We start from the raw sequence: 19,018 nt of genomic DNA, 5'->3' as shown, positions 1-19,018 counted from the left end.
GTGAAGTTCTAGTTTTCTTCAGGAACAAAGTTTTATCCTTGACATTATTTTTCCTTTGGAATGATATTCCTATTTAACATCTAGGAAATTTTTAGTTTTACAAAGCAGCAGTGGGCTTGTAAGGGTGGGGATGTAATTAAATGAGGGTTTTATATTTCTTTGGGGTGCCTTTTTTTTAAAAGAATAGGAATACATCATAATTGAAAATATCTTTTCAATGACAAAAGCCTTTGATACCACAAGGGCATGAGAGTAAGTGGTTGACCAGCCTCAGATTAGGAGTGTTCTTATACTTTGATGGATAATACTCTGTTTTCTGGATTGAAGCCATGGTTTTTGCTAGTTGGTTCGGTGTAAGGTAATTAAATTGAACTAAGGGTTACTCATAAACTATATTCATGAATTTTGAAGACTGAGTTCCTCAGTCTATGATATGGACTGACAGGAATAATTCATTGCCCTGTTGTAGCTGGATCTGGCATTTCAAATCTCTAATACCAGATGCAGTGGCTATAAAAACCTCCTTGAGGCAAAAGGAAGAGCTGTGCACAAGAGGAAAAGGTTGACATGAAGAGAAAGAAAATGTTTCCAAGAGGTCTGTGAGACTAGGAAGTCAGGTGTGCTTCATTGTTAAAAACTGGGTCTATTTTTGGGCCCCCTCTGTGGTGCTCAGGGACCTGCTGCAGCCTAGAGAGATCCAGAGGAGCACACCCACACTGTCCTCTGGACTTCACTTTCTCTGGAACTGTTTTCTACTTCAATCACACAGAATGTTTCTTTGCTATAGAAATGTTTGCATTAAAAAAAAAAAAAAAAAAAAAAAAAAAAAAAAAAAAAAAAAAATTACAAAATGGGTAACAGTTTCCTGGCAGTGTGAACAGCACAAATGTACTGTTGGTTCTAAGGCATTTGCTGTGACCTTGGTCATAGCAAAGTGGTCAAAATGTGATCTCTTTTTGAAAAGATAAAACAATCTTCTTGTTTTCAAGGGGAAATTTTTGGGAAAACTTCTGAAATGTAGAATTTGCTGTTGCTTTTAATCTGCCAACAACTAGCAAAGTTTTGGCTGGTTGGTGTTTTTTTTTGTTTGTTTGTTTGTTTGTTTTTTTTAATTTCTACTTCTTCCTTAGTGCTTTCCCTCATAAATGAAATTATGTAAATAAATTACATACATTATCTAAAATAAGATAAAATAATTCCATTAGCAAATTCCATTTGGCTAATTTTTAAAAGAAAAATATTTTGCCTCAGGTTAAAGCTAAGGCTCAACATGCACAGCCCTGCTGCCTTTAAATGCTAATGCAGGCTCATTCTTTAGATAAGGACCTTAGAAGTGAGGAAGCTGCATCAAGAGATTTGACAAGACTCATTAAAGTTCAATTAGAAAATTCATTTTAATGCTAGGCATCCTGCCCCTTTTATTTCCCAAGCATAAACAATAAAATTTTCATCACATACAAGTACATACTTAAAATGTGCTATGGAAATAAATAATCTTCATGTTTAATTCATCTTATATAATAATTGATGTCCATTAGGGATTTGGATCAGGCATTAGGTATACAGCTCCACAGCGTGGCATTGCATATGTGATTCCCAACTGTCCCTGCTGGGAGGTTTGTCAAGTGAATTGAAATAAAAATTATTTTTAGAAGAGTTATGATAGATCTTTTGTAAAGAGTTCATCTGTTTTCTGAACAATGCAGTCTTGGCACACACTCAAAAAAACTTGACTCAGCACCTTACATTGAGGGATTTCATGATTCTTTTAACTACTTCTGTAAGTTTTATTCATTTGTCATCACACTATTTTCAGTTACTGGTTCTCAGCCATGGGGAACAATCCCCTCCTCCTGCCGCCAATATTACAAAACTTTAAATTTTCACTTGCTGTTTGATTACAGGAGATGAGTTTTTTGAGAGTCGTGGCGTGGACATTTACAATATCAGTAAATCCAGGTGTGAAGTTTGAGCATTAGGCAGCTCCCATGTGCTGTGGCTCTTCAGGCTGCCCTTAATTCCTTTTTTGCAGTGATAAACCTGCCAAGAATGCAGTGCTTGTTGTGCCATGATGGATGCCTTGTGGAGTAAGTCCTTGTCCCCAGTGCCTGCCCTTTCCCTGCCTTTGTTTCCTCTGCAGTACTGCTTATCTGTGAGACATTGTGCAGCCGTCTGAAATGGTGCAAACCTTTAAATAAATGTTGTATTTTTGGTTAAATGCAGGCAATGGGGACTGGTGTGATCATTTTCTAAAGTGCTAGATTGTGGCTGTTCACACCCTGCCTTTGAGGGGCCTTTTCTACAGAGTGGACACTGTCTGCATGTAAAATTATTCATTAGAAAGTGATTGGGAAATGTAAATGAGTCCTGTGATTTTTGTTTTAAATTGCATTTATCCCTTACTTGCATTAATGCAATTAATGCAAAAAGTGTTTGGGTGATCTTAAAACATAGAAAGCAAATCATATAGAGGTTAATGACTCATGTCAGGGAAAGAGGTGCCCTTTGTGCTGTCCCTGCAAATCTTGGCTATAATCAGCTTAGGAGGGTTTTTAATACCCAAATTGGTGACCGAAACTTTGCTGGCAGTTGCAGCTGTTTGATTCTTATTCCTGTGGCACAGGTCATTAGGGAGTGCAGCATTTTGGCTGCCACACAAGACATATATTTCCATGAGTTTTAAATACTATTCAGTGGTACTGACCTTGCAGGAACAGTATGTTCCAGAGGAAACTCAAATATTAAGTCTTCATAATTTTCACTGTAAATCACATTGTAGCCCTGCATTAAAAGGAAAAAAAAAACAAAAAACTCTTAAGATATTTATTTCCCAACTGCAGTTATAAAAATAATGTTCTAATCTAAAAAAAATTAAAATACTAATAAATGAGAAAATCCTCAGAGAACCCCTTGATGTCTAAAATCAAGCCAGCCCAGTGACTCAGGTATTATTAATTGTTATTGCTCAGCGTTCTTAAAGAACCTTCCCTGAGTCTTTTTTGAAAGACAAAAAGCAGATTTAAATAAGCTGCACTTTTCCCATCCTAGGTAGGCTAGGTCTTAAAGCTGATAGTGCAAAGTGTAACCTCACAGCCATTAAACATTAAATAGGCATTTTGTGAAGGCAGTGGCTGTCACAGAGGTCCTGGTGTGCGTTTCTTCACCTCCTTGTGAGCACCAAGCAGATTATTTTGGTGAGTCCCCCCTGAAGGGGCAGAAAAAAGCAGACCCCTTTTGGCAGGAATGGCTCATTAAATTTTAGGTGACAAAATTCACTTGCTATGACCTCTTGGGTAAGCACACTTGGTCATTCCTGAACAGTTGTCTTAACTTTGACCCAAATGCTTCCTGCTGATAGAAATGCCACTTCCTTCATGTGGCATATATTCAGAATCAGCGCCTCATATGATGTCTGCAGCTTGGCCAGCGTGTCATTCCGTGGAGACAGCGAGCTGACACAGAACTCATTCTTCCCAGTGGTACTTTCTGGAGGATCAACTCTCTTTTTGCTGCCTGTGCTGCTGGCACCCAGGATGAAAAGCTGTAGATACCCCAGGGCTGCAGCGTGGGCTTTCAGTGACTTGGATGAGAACTGCACAGATGCATCAGAGCAGCGCAGGCAGTGACTTCTGGGAAGATCATGAAAAAACTAAAGTCTGCCTAATGGACCCCAGCTCCTCTCCCTTCCTTTTTGGCAGCCGTTCACGGTAACACAAAGTGAGTACAAAGCCTGGCACCAAGACAAAACACAGCAATTTGTGCTGTAAGTGTTCCTAAAGGCAAAAGGGATCTTTGAGGGCTTCCCTGAATTGATTCCTGTTTGAACTAAAGCCAGAGCTTAAGCCAGACTTTGCAGAACTTCAGCTGCCTGCCCCACGGCCGTGGCAGTGGGGAACTGAGGGCTCAGACCACATTTGTGTCAGGCGCTGGGCTGGGCACAGGGGGAACCTGCCAGAGGGAGTGTGGGGTGTTTGGGCAGCTCAGCCCTGAGCAGGGGCCGTGCTGTCCCGGGGGAAAGACAACCTGGTGTGGGGATGGATCCTGCTGAGCATCTCGACTCTCTTGGGACCAACATGGCTTCTGTTTGTGATGCTGAGTAAAAGTGACATGACAAATTCTCCATCACAAGCAGCACACAGAGTTTTCCCACTTTGGCAAGAGGGTCAGTGGGATCCAGTGAAAAACAGAGACTGAAGGGGTGGGTGTTTGAGCCCTGTGATGAGCTGAGATGATGTATCTGACATCCTGCTCAGCCCAGGCACTGTCTCCTATTTTGGATAAGACCCCTTTGCTCCTGTGAACTGGTTATGTGGGGGTGCTGGACTACATTTCCTGTCCCATCTGCTTTGCTTCTGATGAGAATTAAGTTTTGAAGCTGACGTTTCTTGTTGATAGCATCCTTCAAATCAGTTCCATCTCCAGGGAATGTGAAGTCTTGGGGGAGGGGAGAAGTTAGTGGTTTTGTTTGGGTTGATAAAACAACCTTATCTTAAACCTTTTATCTTAAACCTTTTATAAAAGGTTTTTTATCTTAAACCTTTTATAAAAATGTTTGAAAAATGCGCCTTCAGAATTAAAATGACATTGCATAGTTTCTATATTAAGATTTAAACCCATCATAATATCTCAGGTTCACATAAACCAAATATTTAAACCTAAGATGTTTCCTATTATCGTGTAAAGAAAGTTACAACCCAGGGAATTCTCTGGCTAAACACATGAATTATGTGCTTAATTGCAAACCATTTTAGTTCATAAAAACAGCAGCTACCATCAATCTTTTCTTAGATAAAGATGAGGTGAGGTGTTTTTTAATCTTTTGATCATAATATGATTAGCCACAATTGCCTCAAATCACTAATTATGTAGATAATTTTCTTCATGTGCTGACTCTTTTTTAAATGCAAACTCAATGGTTTCTTTTGTAGCCACTGCACCTATTAAAAAACGTATTTTCTACATTGTGAATTTAATTCCATCTTTGATTCAAAAGCAGTTTGAAATAAGTTGGAGGTAAAGCTAATTATCTAAACAACAAGAATTGTAAAAAATAGGAAAAAGTATAGTTGCTAACATGGTGTGCTTTTTAACATAAAAATACTTGAAGTTACCGTAATGCCACAACCAGTGGTAACTTTTACCAGGCAATCAGAATTAGTTTTTTTCCTTTGGGGAAAGATTACCAGGTAACAGGAATTATACAATATAGGATTAACAACAGTTACTCGTTGCATCCGGGGTTTGGGTTCAGGTTAGGGGTTCTGACACGTGTTACTTAGCCGGTTCTGTGTACCCCTGTGCACGCCCCATGTTCCCCCCACCGCGGCGGTCTGCTCTGGGTCTCTTACCATTGGAGCTCACCGTGCCAGTCCTGTAACCACCCCCTGTCCACTCCGGAGAGTTCTGTGTCTGTCACCCCGTCCCCACAACCCCGTTCGCCACAGAGCCCAGTGTCCGCCCCTGTCATGTCCCCGTTGGCCACCACGCTCCACGTCACTCCCCCGTTGTCTGTCCCCACTGGGCGAGGGGGGCTTCCGTCCCCATCGGCCCACCCCCTATAAAACCCCACGCGCCCTCGGCTCCCGACAGCGCTAGGGAGCAGTTGTGGCTCTCCATCGCAGCTCCACGCGGCAATAAAAGCTTTCCAGCCAACCGCGCAGATGGACTGGACGTTCCTTCCCTCTTTGTTTCGTCCCCGCGCCGGCTACAGAGCGCGGCCAGCGCCACCCCGGTGCGCTGAGCACACAGCGCCCGGGACAAGCAGCAGCCCCGGTCCCGCCGAGAAACAGCAGCGTTAGCCGGGCTCTCCAGAGCTGCCCGGGACCGGGGAAAACAACGCAACGCCGCAGTTACTTATATGGAAATATTTTGGCTGCAGTCAGTGGCTCTTAGGTCAAACTCCTATTCAGATCACCCCTCTTGTTTGCATTGTGTTCCCTCTAACGTTTTCTGTCTTTGAGTACATAAGTTTGGTTCCACATGCATTGTCTTGGAGGTGAAGCAGGGACCTGACACTGCTGTCACCCTTCCTGGCTCCAGAGCAGCAGGACCCCTTCCCTGTGCCCAGGCCAGTCCCAGGGCTGGTCTGGGGTGGTGGTTCTGAGCTGTGTCTGCGCCAGGAGGGAGGAGACACTCCCAGCACTGCACCAATGCAAACACTTTGTCACTGGTGCTTTGGCTCCAGGTTCAAGGCACTGTTACAGACAAGGATCTAAACTTAGGATGCTTGGACCCCTTCTCTGTTTACTCAGGGTACAAGAGTGTCAGGGCAGAAAGCACCTCCTGGTTTGTAAAACGTGGGCAGTGCAGCTGAAGGTCAGTGACTAAGAAGGAACGTCATTGCAGGAGAGGCTGGCTCCTGTTATTTAAAATCCACTCCCTTTCTTATGCAAAGCATGTAGTGACAGTCACAGGAAGTGTCATTAACCTTTCTCTCATTTGGGGAGGAACTGTTTGACTGCACTAAAATTGTTATGAGTGATATACTGGGTATAAAATAGGAATGCTAATTGGAAATTAAGCCAGAAGAGAGGTGTCTAAGGGACAGAGCAAAAGGTCATGCTGGCATATGTCTCATTCTCTGTGCAGAGGACTGCAGGACAAAGGAGAATGACAGAGGGCAAAGCTGAAGCCATGAAGAATTGCTGTTATGGGTTTAATGTGTTTACTTTCAGCAACCCTACCTTGCTGGCAGACACCCCACTCCTATGCACCCAGCGCCAAACTTCCATGAAATCAAAATTCTGCTATGGTGGAAAATATTATTGCTGGCTTTTTCTGGCTGTGCTTTGCTCTGTTTAATTTTCTTTCCTAAAAGTGTTATAAAATACTTAAATATTCTATATTGTCTATGCTGACTCTTTAGCAGGGAAAGAGCAATGTGCTCATGCCTTGGGACTTTGGATGTCACCAGCTGAATTGGTAGAACAGCTGAAAGTTAGATGGATGGCAGTTTTGAAAATCCTCTCTTGGACTGTGCTACCCTGAGTTGTTTGGTGTCCACTGGAGAAAATGCAGTTTTGTGTCAAAACTGTGCTCTTTCTCATCAAAAGATCAAAAAGAGAGTTGATCTTCTGCCCTCTTGTGATTGTGTCTGTGTGTGTAATGCTCTTCTGTGGGTGCCGAGTTGTGGTTTTGTCCTAGGCTGTTTATTTCTAGATCAGAAAGTGGCTGTTGGTTCTGAATTACAGATTTTTTTAATCAGGCCTCCAGAGGTATAGAGCCATCTTCTTATTATCTTTTTACATGACACAAAGCTGCTCAAAGGAAAACTGAAAGCCATACTCTGCAAAATACTCATTTTGTTTTGCTGCTTTCGTTAGTAACATTCAGAATTACTGAAACTGAGTTTAAATATTTATTTTCTTTTTTCTTTTTTTGTTTTGTTTGTTTGGTCTTTTTGGTGAGTTTATTTGTTTTTATGGGGTTTTGTTTGTTTGTTTGTTTGTTTGTTTGTTTGGGGTTCTATTTGTTGGTTCCCAGTTCTGGGGTAAAGGGCAGACACAGCCTGTCCCCCCACATCTGACTCTGTCCCTTAAACCAAAGAAAAGTTCATCCAGCACAGTGTCCATGTTGTGATAAAAATGAAACCACAGTCTATGCAAGCATACTTTTCAGAGGTTGAAACAAATAGAAGAAATATTTTTACTTGTTTGTGGGCTACAAGAGAAAAAACTTGCAGCTGACTGTGAGATTTGTAACTTGTGCAGGTTCCCTGTGCTGGGAACGTGCTCTGGGGTGGGTGGGATACCCTTTACTCTTGGATTTATTTAGTATGAGGGGAGCCAATGGATGGGATTCAGATTTTGTAACCCTTGTGCAAGGAATAAATTTTTGTCTTAAATAGGATTGTAACACTCTTGTTGGAACAGAATTGTGTGAAGCCAACACAGGTGACTTTTCTTCCTCAAGCCATATAAATCTCCATGACACTCCTTTGTCACACCCAGTGGGCTCAGGGAGGGAATTCTGAAGAAACTGAACTCAAAATGGAAATGAAAATCAGTGGAAAAATGGAGTAAAACACTCTTTTGTGCCTCAGTCACAGAAGTTCAAAATTTAGTTAAGTTTTCAATTTTTTGGTATTTTTTTTGAAAGATGAATCTGAGTAGTTATGTAGCAACATTGACTACAGTGCTAAATTCAGCCTGCATATATACCATCATATTAATGATGGTACAGTCTTAAATGCTCTAACATTATTCTCCTATTGCACTGGTTTTAAACACAGTTTTCAAGGGAACAGCAACTTAATTCTTAATTAAAATCACTAAGAAAGTGCAGAGTATATTTAATTTAAACATTTATTGACTTTGTTTAAGTGTTCAAAATAGTTTAGGCTTTGAACAGCAAAACTGCTAATATCCGAATGGTAATTTTATTTCTGAGCCAAATAAAGAAGCTAGTCAGGAATACAGCTAAGAATTTGCTGTGATTAAGGAAATACTTTAATAAGGTATGTACAGAGGGCCTTTAAAAATGAGAGTTCTCCAGTAAAGAAAAAATTTGTTGCATCTGATAGTATTTTAAAATCTTGCATTTTCTCTTAGCTTTCTGGGAATTGCAGTTCTTCCTGTTGCACCAAGTACAACTGCAAAAAATATACAATGAACCAAAGACAGATAAAAACATACCAACCTGCTAATCCCCTTGCATTTTATGATGCTAAACATGTAAATTGAAGCCGATGATTATCCCAGTTGATTTCACTAGTCAACACATATAAACTTAAGCATGTATGTAAATGTTTTCAGAGTACACAAAGAACATTTCAGATGCACAAAGAACATTTTCACAGTTTTAAGGGTATCTCTATCTGTAAAAAAGTTATTTGCATTCAAATGCTCCCACCAGCAGTATTTGGCAACCCAGAGCATCTTTTGGCACAGCATTTTCTGCAATATGGCTCAGCCCCCCTACCAGACCACCAAAGCTTTTTTCAAGAACCAGTTCATACTCTTGGCTTCTCATTCCTGTTCTCCTCTAGGCCAGTTTTATTCCCTGCTATACCCTTTCATTTTGAGAAACAGCTTCTCTATTGCATTTATCTGTCACATGCTTAAAGGCCTTCAGGTCCTGCGAGCTTTAGGATGATTTAATGGAACTTGTAGGTTTAATTTTGCAAAAATGCTCATGTTGCCTGTATAACACGATATCTATGAAATCTTTCAGGAATGAGTTTGAACCTTCTGGAAGCCTGTTTGGCAGTGTCTCACATTTTTCAGTGTGGCAAAAAGTGCTCCTGAGATTGACAGGCTCTGTGCATTTCATATGGATGTTTCAACTAGCCTTACAGTCTTGCCTTGGTTTGTTCTCTGTATTGTGAAGTCTGTAAGAGCTGCAAGATCTTTTCTGCTCTCTCTTTATACTGCTATGAAGCATTATGTGAATTGTTTTAGATTGTGTTTCCTGTCTAATTGTACACTTCTGTTTAGGTTGGAATAGAGCATGTGTTTGATTTTTTCTTGGCCTCATTACATTTCATTTCTTCCTTCACGCATCGCCTGTCCTGTTAGTCCATAAATCTGATCTATCCTAATCACTGTAAATTCTCTCTTTCACCTAGCTGTGTGTCACCAGTAACACTAGTCACTTTGGAAATTGCTTTCCTGAGAGGTTATTTTACCTTTAAAAGATAAAGGAGGAGGCACTGTGCAGTGTGTAAAGCTGGGGGTTTCTCACTCCTTCAAGGCTCAGAGCAGCTGCTGCAGTCTGTCCTCTGCTCATAGGCTCATCTCAGCAGCTGTCACATGCTGGGAGAGTCACCAACATGAGTGCCTTGGCCCTCAGACTGTAGCACAGCAAAGTCTTCCTCGGGTTTGTCATCTGTATGCAGTATAAATTACACCATCCTGGGTGGCTGGTAAAGGAGAGTTACCAGTTCAACCACTTCTGTTGCAAAAAGGACTTTTTAAAGACAGAAATTTTGTGGTACTTGAAAACAGACAGTGATGCAGAGCCAAGAACCTGCATTGGATGGTCCATCACAGGATCCCCTTATACACAAACCCATTGTGCAAATCTTCTGTGCCTCCTGCTTGGCTTCCTCTCCCTTTGGAGAGCACTGATGCCTGATATTTGGTACATTGATATGATAGTAGGTCTGTGGGTTAGCTGAGATCAGTTACATTAGTAGTTTTCCCATTTTCCATGCTTACAGATGTCAGTGCTTCCCCTAAGCTCTTGCTCCTCTGCTGACCCTGCTTTGGGGCTGGTTTGGTGGGGCAGACACTGCTGCAGCCAACACAAATCTGCTCATGGCCTTCCTTGTGCTGCTGCTGATTTTCCTGCTCCTTCCCCCTCTTGTTTAGCACTTCTGTGCTGTGCTAGATCTCACAGGAGACTCCTGGGAAGAGATTTTGACTTTCTTGGATTCCTGCACAGCCTCTGCATGGAGGCTTCCCTGGAGCTGCTCCAGGCTCCAGGGTCTGTGTGAGGGTGTGGGGTGCACTGGGGAGTTTTGCCTTTTTTTTTTTTCTTGGGCTGTGTAGTCGGGATGTTTTGGAGCAAGAGCCCTTCAGTTCCTCAGAGTGTCAGGCTGTTCCCTGGCCTGGGCTCCTGTGCTGGATGACTCCCTGTGATGCTGTGTTCCATGGTATGTGTAGTGCTTCGTGGCCACAATTCACTCTTGCAGAAGGATGCCATCCACTCTTGGATGAATGAGTTTAAGATTCATGAATAAGAAGAACCTGACAAAATTTAAATATGAGTATTTGTTTTTTTCTGAATCCCTCCCTTGTTTTTTATTTCCTTCTGATATTTCACTAATCAGGGAGAATAAGTAGGGATGGGAACATGCCACTTTTTGGTTGGATTTCTGAAGGGCAGTTTCCAAAGCCATGTGATACTACTATAGCAAAATTCAATTAGGATGCTACATAGAGATTTTAATTGATTCATGTATTTATTTGGTTTTGTGAGGTTTAGTAGCTTTTTAATGATCTTTTGACTGTTTCTGGTTTTTAAATGACTCATATTACTTGTCTTTCTAGCCCAGGGGTGCTACAACATCATGTGGTATGCTCTACTGGCTTTTTTCAGTCCACTGGTGACTGCTGAAGGTATAAATTCTCCCTGTTGCACAGAAATATGCCAGTGTATTCTGTTATTCAGTGTATTCTGCTAATTTTTCAGATGTGCTGCTTTAATTAACAAAGCTAATGCTTAGGGACCTGACTGCTGAAAAGCTCTGGTGACAGATTAAACCTTCCTGTATGGAGCTGCTTTGTTGTGTTTGCAGAGGAACCTTTCAAACCAGTGCAAGTTTGCATCAGTGGAACCCAGAGAAGAAATTCAGTGATAAAGCAGATTAAATAAACAAGTGAAGTAGAGTGGGGGAGAGTGGTGTGAGCTGTTGCTGGTATTTGTGTGATGAAAGCTGCTTACACTTGAATATGTTAATTATGGGCAATTTTTCCTTGGTGTTGTGAGGTTTGAATTACTCAGAACTATGTTTAATGATAAAATACTAAAACCAGAACAAATTCTGAGTAAGCCACAGCTGACCAACCTGTCCAATTAATGGGATTTTTTCTAATAGACTAATTTAACAGGGACATTTCAAACATACTCTAGAAAAGCAAAAGACATTTAAATCTCAGGGATAAACATTGTTTTTCATTCATCTCTGTCTCTCCATCTCTCTTCCCCAGAGGTTTCCCTGGCATGTTTGAGTCTCCTCCCCGGTGAGCAGTTCAGCCCAGTGTCATCCCCAGGCTCAGAGTGCTTTGAGAAGAGCCCACTGAATTCCTGCTAGGAGGGCCCTGAGCCACAGGCAGAGCAAACCTGCCCAGCTGATCACCAAACCTCCTTTGGAGCAGCTGCCAGAGGGGCTGAATTCCCTGTTTCCTGCTGTGCTGCCCAGATCCTGTTCCACGTGGGCCAAGGCTGGTGTACACCCACGTCCCCGTGGTTCTGCGTGAGATCCTCACCCTGCACACCCACGGCCTCTCCCTCCTCCTGTCCCTGCTAGCAGTGCTGCATCACCACCCACCAGATGTGCAAGTGGCTGCAAAGAGCTCCCCTCCCTGAGCACAGGTGCTCTCTTTCAAGAAAAAAGTAAGTGTTGCTCAGCAAGAGCTGGGCGGATGTGTAACTGTGTGTTCCAACAAAGAAACTGCTGCTCCCTGGGGGCAGGCAAGGGGAGCAGGGCACTCCAGATTTCTGGCAGTGCCTGGGTTGGGAAAGTGCCAGTTCCAGCACACTGCTCCTAATTTTCCTGGCAAGGCAGCTCTCCCAGATGAAGTGAGATGTGGTGAAGCCAAAATTCTCTTCGGGCAGCTTTATTTGGTTTAAAATGCTTTGTTATCAAATACTGCTGCTGACTTCTTCTAACTTTTAAGTAGTCTCAGTTCACCTGTGTCTTTATTTTAAATTCAGTGGTACTTTACACAAAGTGTTCTCATCAGCCAAGCCACTGCTGGATTTGTACACAGAGTAGTTTAGGGTTCATCTGTCTCATTTCTTACTGTCCAAGATGAATCTCAGGGGACTGAAGCTCTGAACCAAGTGGCTTCAGGCTATTCATCTGGAAGACAGAGCCACTTAGACCTTTGTAAAGAAAATAATTTAGTAATCAGTGCAAGAAGCCAGTCTCTAAGCTAACCCATTTGGAAAAATTGCCAGTGCAGTCACTACAGACATTTTATGGCAATAATACTGATTATGTCCTTCCATTATTGCCAGAATTTTTTCTTCTCTGCAGCTTCAGGACTGAGTTGGTTTTACACCAACTTCTATGATCCTGTGCATTAGAAATGCTTTGTAATTTGAGATTGATGCTGCAGAGCTGGACACTGAGCTGCTGACCAATACAGGTGAAGCCACTGGCAGCTGAGGATGACACTGCTGCCTTCCCAGCCCTGTCCATCCTCCCTCAGGAGCAGGGAAGGACCCTGATCTCTGCTCTCTTGTACAAAGGGGAAGAAGGGGCCAGTTAAGGGTGTATTTGCCTGCACCCCCTGCCTGCCAGCCCACACAACCCACAACATGCCCCAGGCTTCAGGTATCTCTGGGATGGAATGGCACTGGTCTCCTACCCTGTCCTACATGTGTGCCAATTCAGGGCATTCTCACCCAAACACAGAAGGTCAGTACTCTCTTGTAAACTACGTTCTGCTAATTAGATATGTGTGGTGAGTCTTAAAACTTTTATCTAATCTCAGACTTCAGGCCCTTATCTTATAGATTTTCCTTATTCTCTTTGCAAATGAGCAGATGCTTGTGGTCCTGAACACCTTTAGCAGTGTTGTTTCTGTACCTTCCAACCAGGAAGGATGTCCTACAGTGGTGGCTTTCAGCCAAATACAAAAGATACTACTTTCCATTTTGAAAAATCTTTCTGGCAAACATAAAGTTTGGGGTGAAACACAGCCTAAAATAAAGTAAAGGGGAGACTGGTCTGTAGATATAGTGTTAATCCAAGGTTTTGGTTGTACGGTTTTTAGTTTTGCTTTTGTTTTGATTGCCCATGGTTTATAATATTTTGAAAGCATAAGGATTAGGGTAAAGGATCAGGTTTCTCTACCTGTGCTAGTGAGATACTCAGTGCTCCCTATCAAGAGTTACGTGTCATTTAGGGAAAATTCCGGCAGAGGTTTGCTATCCTGGCTTTTTTGCTCTTGGCTGCTATATGGAAAAGATGTGGGGCAACACTCCCCACCAAGTGGGAGCAGGGGCACAGGTAACACGTCTCCATTTCAAACCCAGGCAATCTCCACGCACCACTTTCCCCAGCTGTTCACAGCAAGGCAGTCCAGACTCAGCACACAGATCAAATCTACTGCTTTGCTGTCTTGGTTTCATGTGGTAAAGGTTACTGCCAAGTTCAATTAAATACATGGAAAAATAAAAGGAGGAGCAGAAGTGATGTGCCTTGAGGCACAGAAGCCTTTATGGTGCCTCTCACAGGCTCGGTTACATTGCTGGCAACTATTTTCAGCATTGTTTTTGAGCAATGTTAATAAGGACGGAGCAGAAAGAAAAAAATTCTAAATTGATGTGCCCTAAAGGCTCATCTAGAAGATTTTCACTAGCTTCATAAAAGCTCTGTACACTTAATCTAAAAACATGTAGCAAAATGATTTATCTCCTTTGCATGGTCTTGTCTTTCATCCTCTTGATTTTTGTTGTACTATCCTTGTCCCTTAAAATTCAGAGAAGTGTTTTGAAGTTTACATACTATAAAATCAGTAGTAATGGATCTTGAAGGATGTTTTGAGCAGCACTCTAGTGGAAAGACAAGCTCTGCACACAAGGTCAAGAGTCCAGGGATGTCTCACTGGTGATTGGAGACTTGTGCAGTCTCAGACTGCTGCAGCACATCCCCCTCTGATAGGTGGGAATGATTTGTTGGGCTTTGACCAAAATTTAATGATAAAATAACTTTCTGGTGGGGAGATAGAAAAGCTTTAACATAACCAACCTGTTATTGCTTGTGGATTTTAACAGGGAAGAGTTGTACTTTTGGAGAGGGTAACTATTTCCACGAAAAATCCATGGTTGCTGTCCAGCAGTAAAAACACTGTGAAGAACAATTCAAGCTGTTTCTGGGGGAAGCATTTCTCAGTGACAGCTCCAGAAGAATTGCTTTGTGCTTTTCTCAGGAGAGAAAACACCTGTGTGCTCCACATGATCATGGAGAGGATTCACCACCTGCCCTGCTGAGCACCTGGTGGGTAGAGGTGGGGATGTCCTTCTGTCAGTGTTCAGAGACCAAGGGGAGGAGAAGCCAGCTCCAACTGGATTTTATACAGAGCTATTTGTTTCCAAAAGTGCCAGCAGATTTAAATGACTGCTGCAGTTGTCAACAAGTTCCCTCTGCATACTCTGTAATGATTAAGGTCCTTAGAGGTTTTGGACTGCTTATGTTTCTCAGTGTAGCTGCAGATTGTGAACATAAGGGTTGCATCAAGTAATTTAAATAATTAATTGAAAGGCAGAGATTCCTTTCCTTCTGTGCACTTTGGGTAGGAACATTCCTGCTGACTCCACATTTGAATCACAGAATTGTCCGAGCTGGAAGGGACCCACAAGGATCACTGAGTCCAGCCCTCCAGTGAATGGGCAGGGACCAAACCCTGCCCTTGGTGTTATTAGCACCAGGCTCTGACCAAGTGAGATGTGCCTCTGTCCTCTTGCTGCTGAAAAGGACAACATGGTCAGGTAGCTAGATGTTAACTCAAATTTTGTCAGTTTTTGCACTTGACGCAGAGTTGCTCTCAGAAACAGCTGGTGCCTTGCTGCTACCAGCACCAGAGTGTTTTGTTTGATGACTTAATCAACATGTTATTCTATTAGGAACCATTTGTGGATTCGAATACAGATTTAGGATGATAACTTTTGTAATTTAAAATAAAAAGGTAATTTCTTCAAATTCCAAACATGCCCATGGTGAGACAGCCCATGTCCTGTTCCTGATTTGCTCTGAAGCCAAGTCTAAGCAGGTTGTGTACCTTGTCTGAGCAATGCAGGGCAGTGGCTTTGCTATTATTGGACCAAATCATTCAGAGCATCAAGAAGGTAGATTGATAGTTGGCCCAGTGTTTACAGAGCTTTATTTCTCAAAAAGAGACAAAAGTGTGAGTCCTTCTGCTCCATTACAAAGACTGTTGTTTTTTTACGCTGAGCAGAGATGTGCTTGGTTTTTTGTTCCCCCCCTGGAATTCATTGAAACTGTTTAATGCTGATTGAATTAAAAGCTTCTTCTCCATATATTTTTATTATATTGCAAGAAGCCTTATCTGGTGCATTCCAGAAGAGACTTTACATCCAAATTTATCTTCTGCTGTTCTTGATTCTAGCTGGTATTAGACACTTCAACAGATCCAGTATATTCAGGTGTTTTGGGCAATGTAAAAAGGTACATTTAACATTATTGACCTTTGATTTGGAGTGGATGTGGGTTAGGTTACATCTTACATTTTCTTTTGAAAAGGATTGCAATTTTTTATTTTTGCAAAACTTCAGTTGTAACAAAGTGAAGGTCAGCTTTTCATGTGACATGGCCTTTTATTACTTGGACTTCCTTCTAACCTTGTTCTCAGTGATTTTATATGGCCACAATTTCATTGTGCTTAGAGTGCATGGGACCAAGCCCAGGACCATTATGCTTATTCTGAAGACCTTGAGAGCAAGCTTGCTTTGCAAGAGACTCAAAAGAGTAAACAGCTGGTTTCGAATCCTGCATGTACAGTTGAGTTATTAATTTAGCTTCTAGACTACCCTAAAGCTTCAGCATTAATCAAGAGTTAATCAGTAATCCTGTCTTTCACAAACTTTTGTAAGTTTACTGAATTATAGAGCTTTCTCTCACAAATAAATTTCTTGATCTTGTTAACAAGGAAAACAAGAAGCTTAAAGCTGATAAAAACACAGTGCTGTTGCTTGGATTTTGATTTTATTTTTAATTTCTAGCGTCTGATCATAGCATGCTTCCTCAGTTTGCAGGCAAGGACATGAATGAATCTCATCCACAGCACCAGATTTTCCCCAGCCTCTGCTGGGCATACTGGGTATTCTCAGATAGTCATGTTCCTTATATTCTTTCTTTTCTCCCTAGTATCTTCCTGACTAGGAGTGTCCAATTGCTTCTTAATTGGCTTCTCTCTTTTAACTGACCATCTCTCCTTCTGAATGGCAGTCAGTGCTGACCTGCTTTCTCTGCTGGAGATGCATATTGTTGTAGCCCGTGTGAGACAAACTGGTAAAAAAAAAATTCTAATTTATCTGGCTTGTGGGTAAGCAGGATCTCAAATGCTGCAATTTGCTTCACAACTCCCTTTAATGAGCAGGAGGGGGCACCTACATCTTTCCTTAAGCTTAGCAACTCGAATCTATCCCATACGGACAGGAATGTAAGTATTTTTTCTAATGTCTACTTTTCTGTGCTGATTTTAACACTTCCTGGGCAGGTCAATCACTAATAAAAGTGCAATGTGTGATTATCACCTGTGATCACATAGTAGAGGTCACCTAAGGCTGTGTTTTAAGCCAAAGCCAGGGTATGCTGGTCTTGAGAGATGTTTCTTTCAGCTCACTGCTTAGCAGACCTTTCCAAAGGCTTTTCCTGGTTTGTTCTTAGCTTCTTCTGACACCCACAAATGACTGCAGGAAGATGGATTATCTGCATTGCATAAGAGCTGTCAGCAAGCAGGACTCCCTCCCATCCTTGTGCCCACCCCAGCAGCAGAGCAGCCGACCCTTGCCCGATCCATTCTGAGGGATGAGGCTGACTCAGTGCTCTGTAAACTTGTGGGGGATTCTTCCGTAAGAGCAGCAATGTATTAATGTCATCCAAAAAAGAAAAAGCTTCTGCTCCTGTCCCTTTTGGCAGTATGCCCTCCTCCTCAATTAAGCACCAGAGAGTCCTGGTGTTCCAGCAGATCCATTGCTGCTCAAACTAGGTATGGAATAACAGCTACTGGATCAAAGAAGATATGTGACCACACAAAAGGACTTAGGTGCTAATGGAGATGACTGCTGCAATCTATTCTTAAATACACTGATTTTATAACTGGTACTTTGAACAGCCTGGAGAGGCTGGGAGCATATTCTCCTTGTCTAACCTTGTGCTGGGTTTATGAGACTCTCTGACTGAGCATCTCCAGAATTCATGCCTTGCCATTCTATGTGGTAGCAGGAGCCATCAGGAGATCCTCCTTGATGCCAAAGCAGCTGATAGCTTCAAGAGAAATCACATTAGAAAGCAGCTTGGGATTATAATGGGAAAGTAGTAAAGGGCCTATCTTCAGACCTTGTAAAATATCCTTGGTTGGTGTTGTGAAAGTATGAAGTGATCTCTGCAGTGGTTTTCACACAGTGATTTTGGCTTTGGATTGCCACTTAGCAGAGAAGTGCTGATGGCCCCAAACCAGGTCAAGCATATTGTCACTGTGGCCTGGGCAGTGGCTCAGGGACCATCACAGACCAGAGATTTGGCTGAAATTGTGCAGATAAAATAGCAGTATTTATGTAACTATCCATCACCCAGCACAATTCTTTGCCCTGCTATCAGGCCAGTGAGGTTTTCTTATCAAAATCCTTGTTGCCATTGTTGAGTTGTAGTAAGAATTAATATAGTACTCCTGAACTAGGGACAGACAACTTCCTACAACATTTGCCATGATAACACCTGTAGTGGAATAAAGAGTGCTGAGTACTTAAGCTTGTGTTTAATATCCTGCTCAGTGACCGTTTTAAGAGAGCTGAAAGTGCTAATGGACGGAGTAGTCTGTGAAAGGATGTGTGCTTTTAATCAGCTTCCCAACAGTTAGATAATAAAAGCAATAATCTTTCAGGATTCTGCTTCTGTGATCTCTATCTCTATTTTCCAAGGTCACTAAAGGAGTAAGTAGAAGGGAAGATAAGGGAAGATAAACTTCCAGGGAGTGGAACTATAGAGAAGTGAAAAACATCACACCCACCAGATTGTTCTGCTTCCAGCTCACAGTGAGGGAGCCAAACCACGTAGAGAACAGACTCAGTGGTTTCACAGGGCACAGCAAATTTCCAGTGCAGCATGAACTTCAGCTTGTGGTCCCAAGCAATATTTGATACTTTTAGACTGAGATTTTGGACTTTTTCTTAACAAACTGTTTGGCTTGAAGGAGGTGAGGAAATTATTTTTATAGTTGATGGCTCTGATCTGGTTTGGCTTCAATGAAATTTTTAGTTTCTTTAAAACCTCTACAGAAAACACTCCACTTACACCAAAAAACTATCATCTGCTGCAGGTAAAAAGAAAACCTATAAACCATTCTTGGTGAATTTTTTTAAACATAATAGATTTTTAAACATAATAGAATACAGTAGCAAAAAGGTGTCAATTAAATATCCAAAGTTGTTTCTGTTCTCATCTGTGGTGAACTCTACCCCTCAGTAGCAGCCATCCATTTTCCCTTGTGTCCTGGCTTATAAGATAAGCATGTATTCTATTTGCCATCTGCCGGAGGTGGGGCAGGTATCTTCTGTTGGGCAGTTTTCTTATCTCTTCCAAGCACAATGTCTCCCTCCAGGGAGA

At 42.0% G+C, this 19,018-nt stretch overlaps 1 protein-coding gene across 3 annotated transcripts in view; it reads left to right on the top strand.

Annotated features, from left to right (window-relative positions):
• HTR2C (5-hydroxytryptamine receptor 2C) overlaps positions 1-19,018 on the top strand; it is a 215,984-nt gene that overhangs the window by 130,687 nt on the left and 66,279 nt on the right. For 2 of the 3 annotated variants that reach the window (XM_053990332.1, XM_053990330.1), the window contains exons 1-2: positions 3,452-3,717; positions 11,652-12,057. The gene's annotated coding sequence lies outside the window, so the exon portion shown is untranslated. Of the gene's footprint in view, positions 1-3,451; positions 3,718-11,651; positions 12,058-19,018 lie in introns of those variants that run through there. The other variant, XM_053990331.1, reaches the window with a different exon arrangement.

The sequence above is a fragment of the Vidua macroura genome, chromosome 14, assembly GCF_024509145.1.
Source record: "Vidua macroura isolate BioBank_ID:100142 chromosome 14, ASM2450914v1, whole genome shotgun sequence".
Taxonomy (NCBI): domain Eukaryota; kingdom Metazoa; phylum Chordata; class Aves; order Passeriformes; family Viduidae; genus Vidua; species Vidua macroura.
This window is presented reverse-complemented; position numbering and strand designations above follow the sequence as displayed.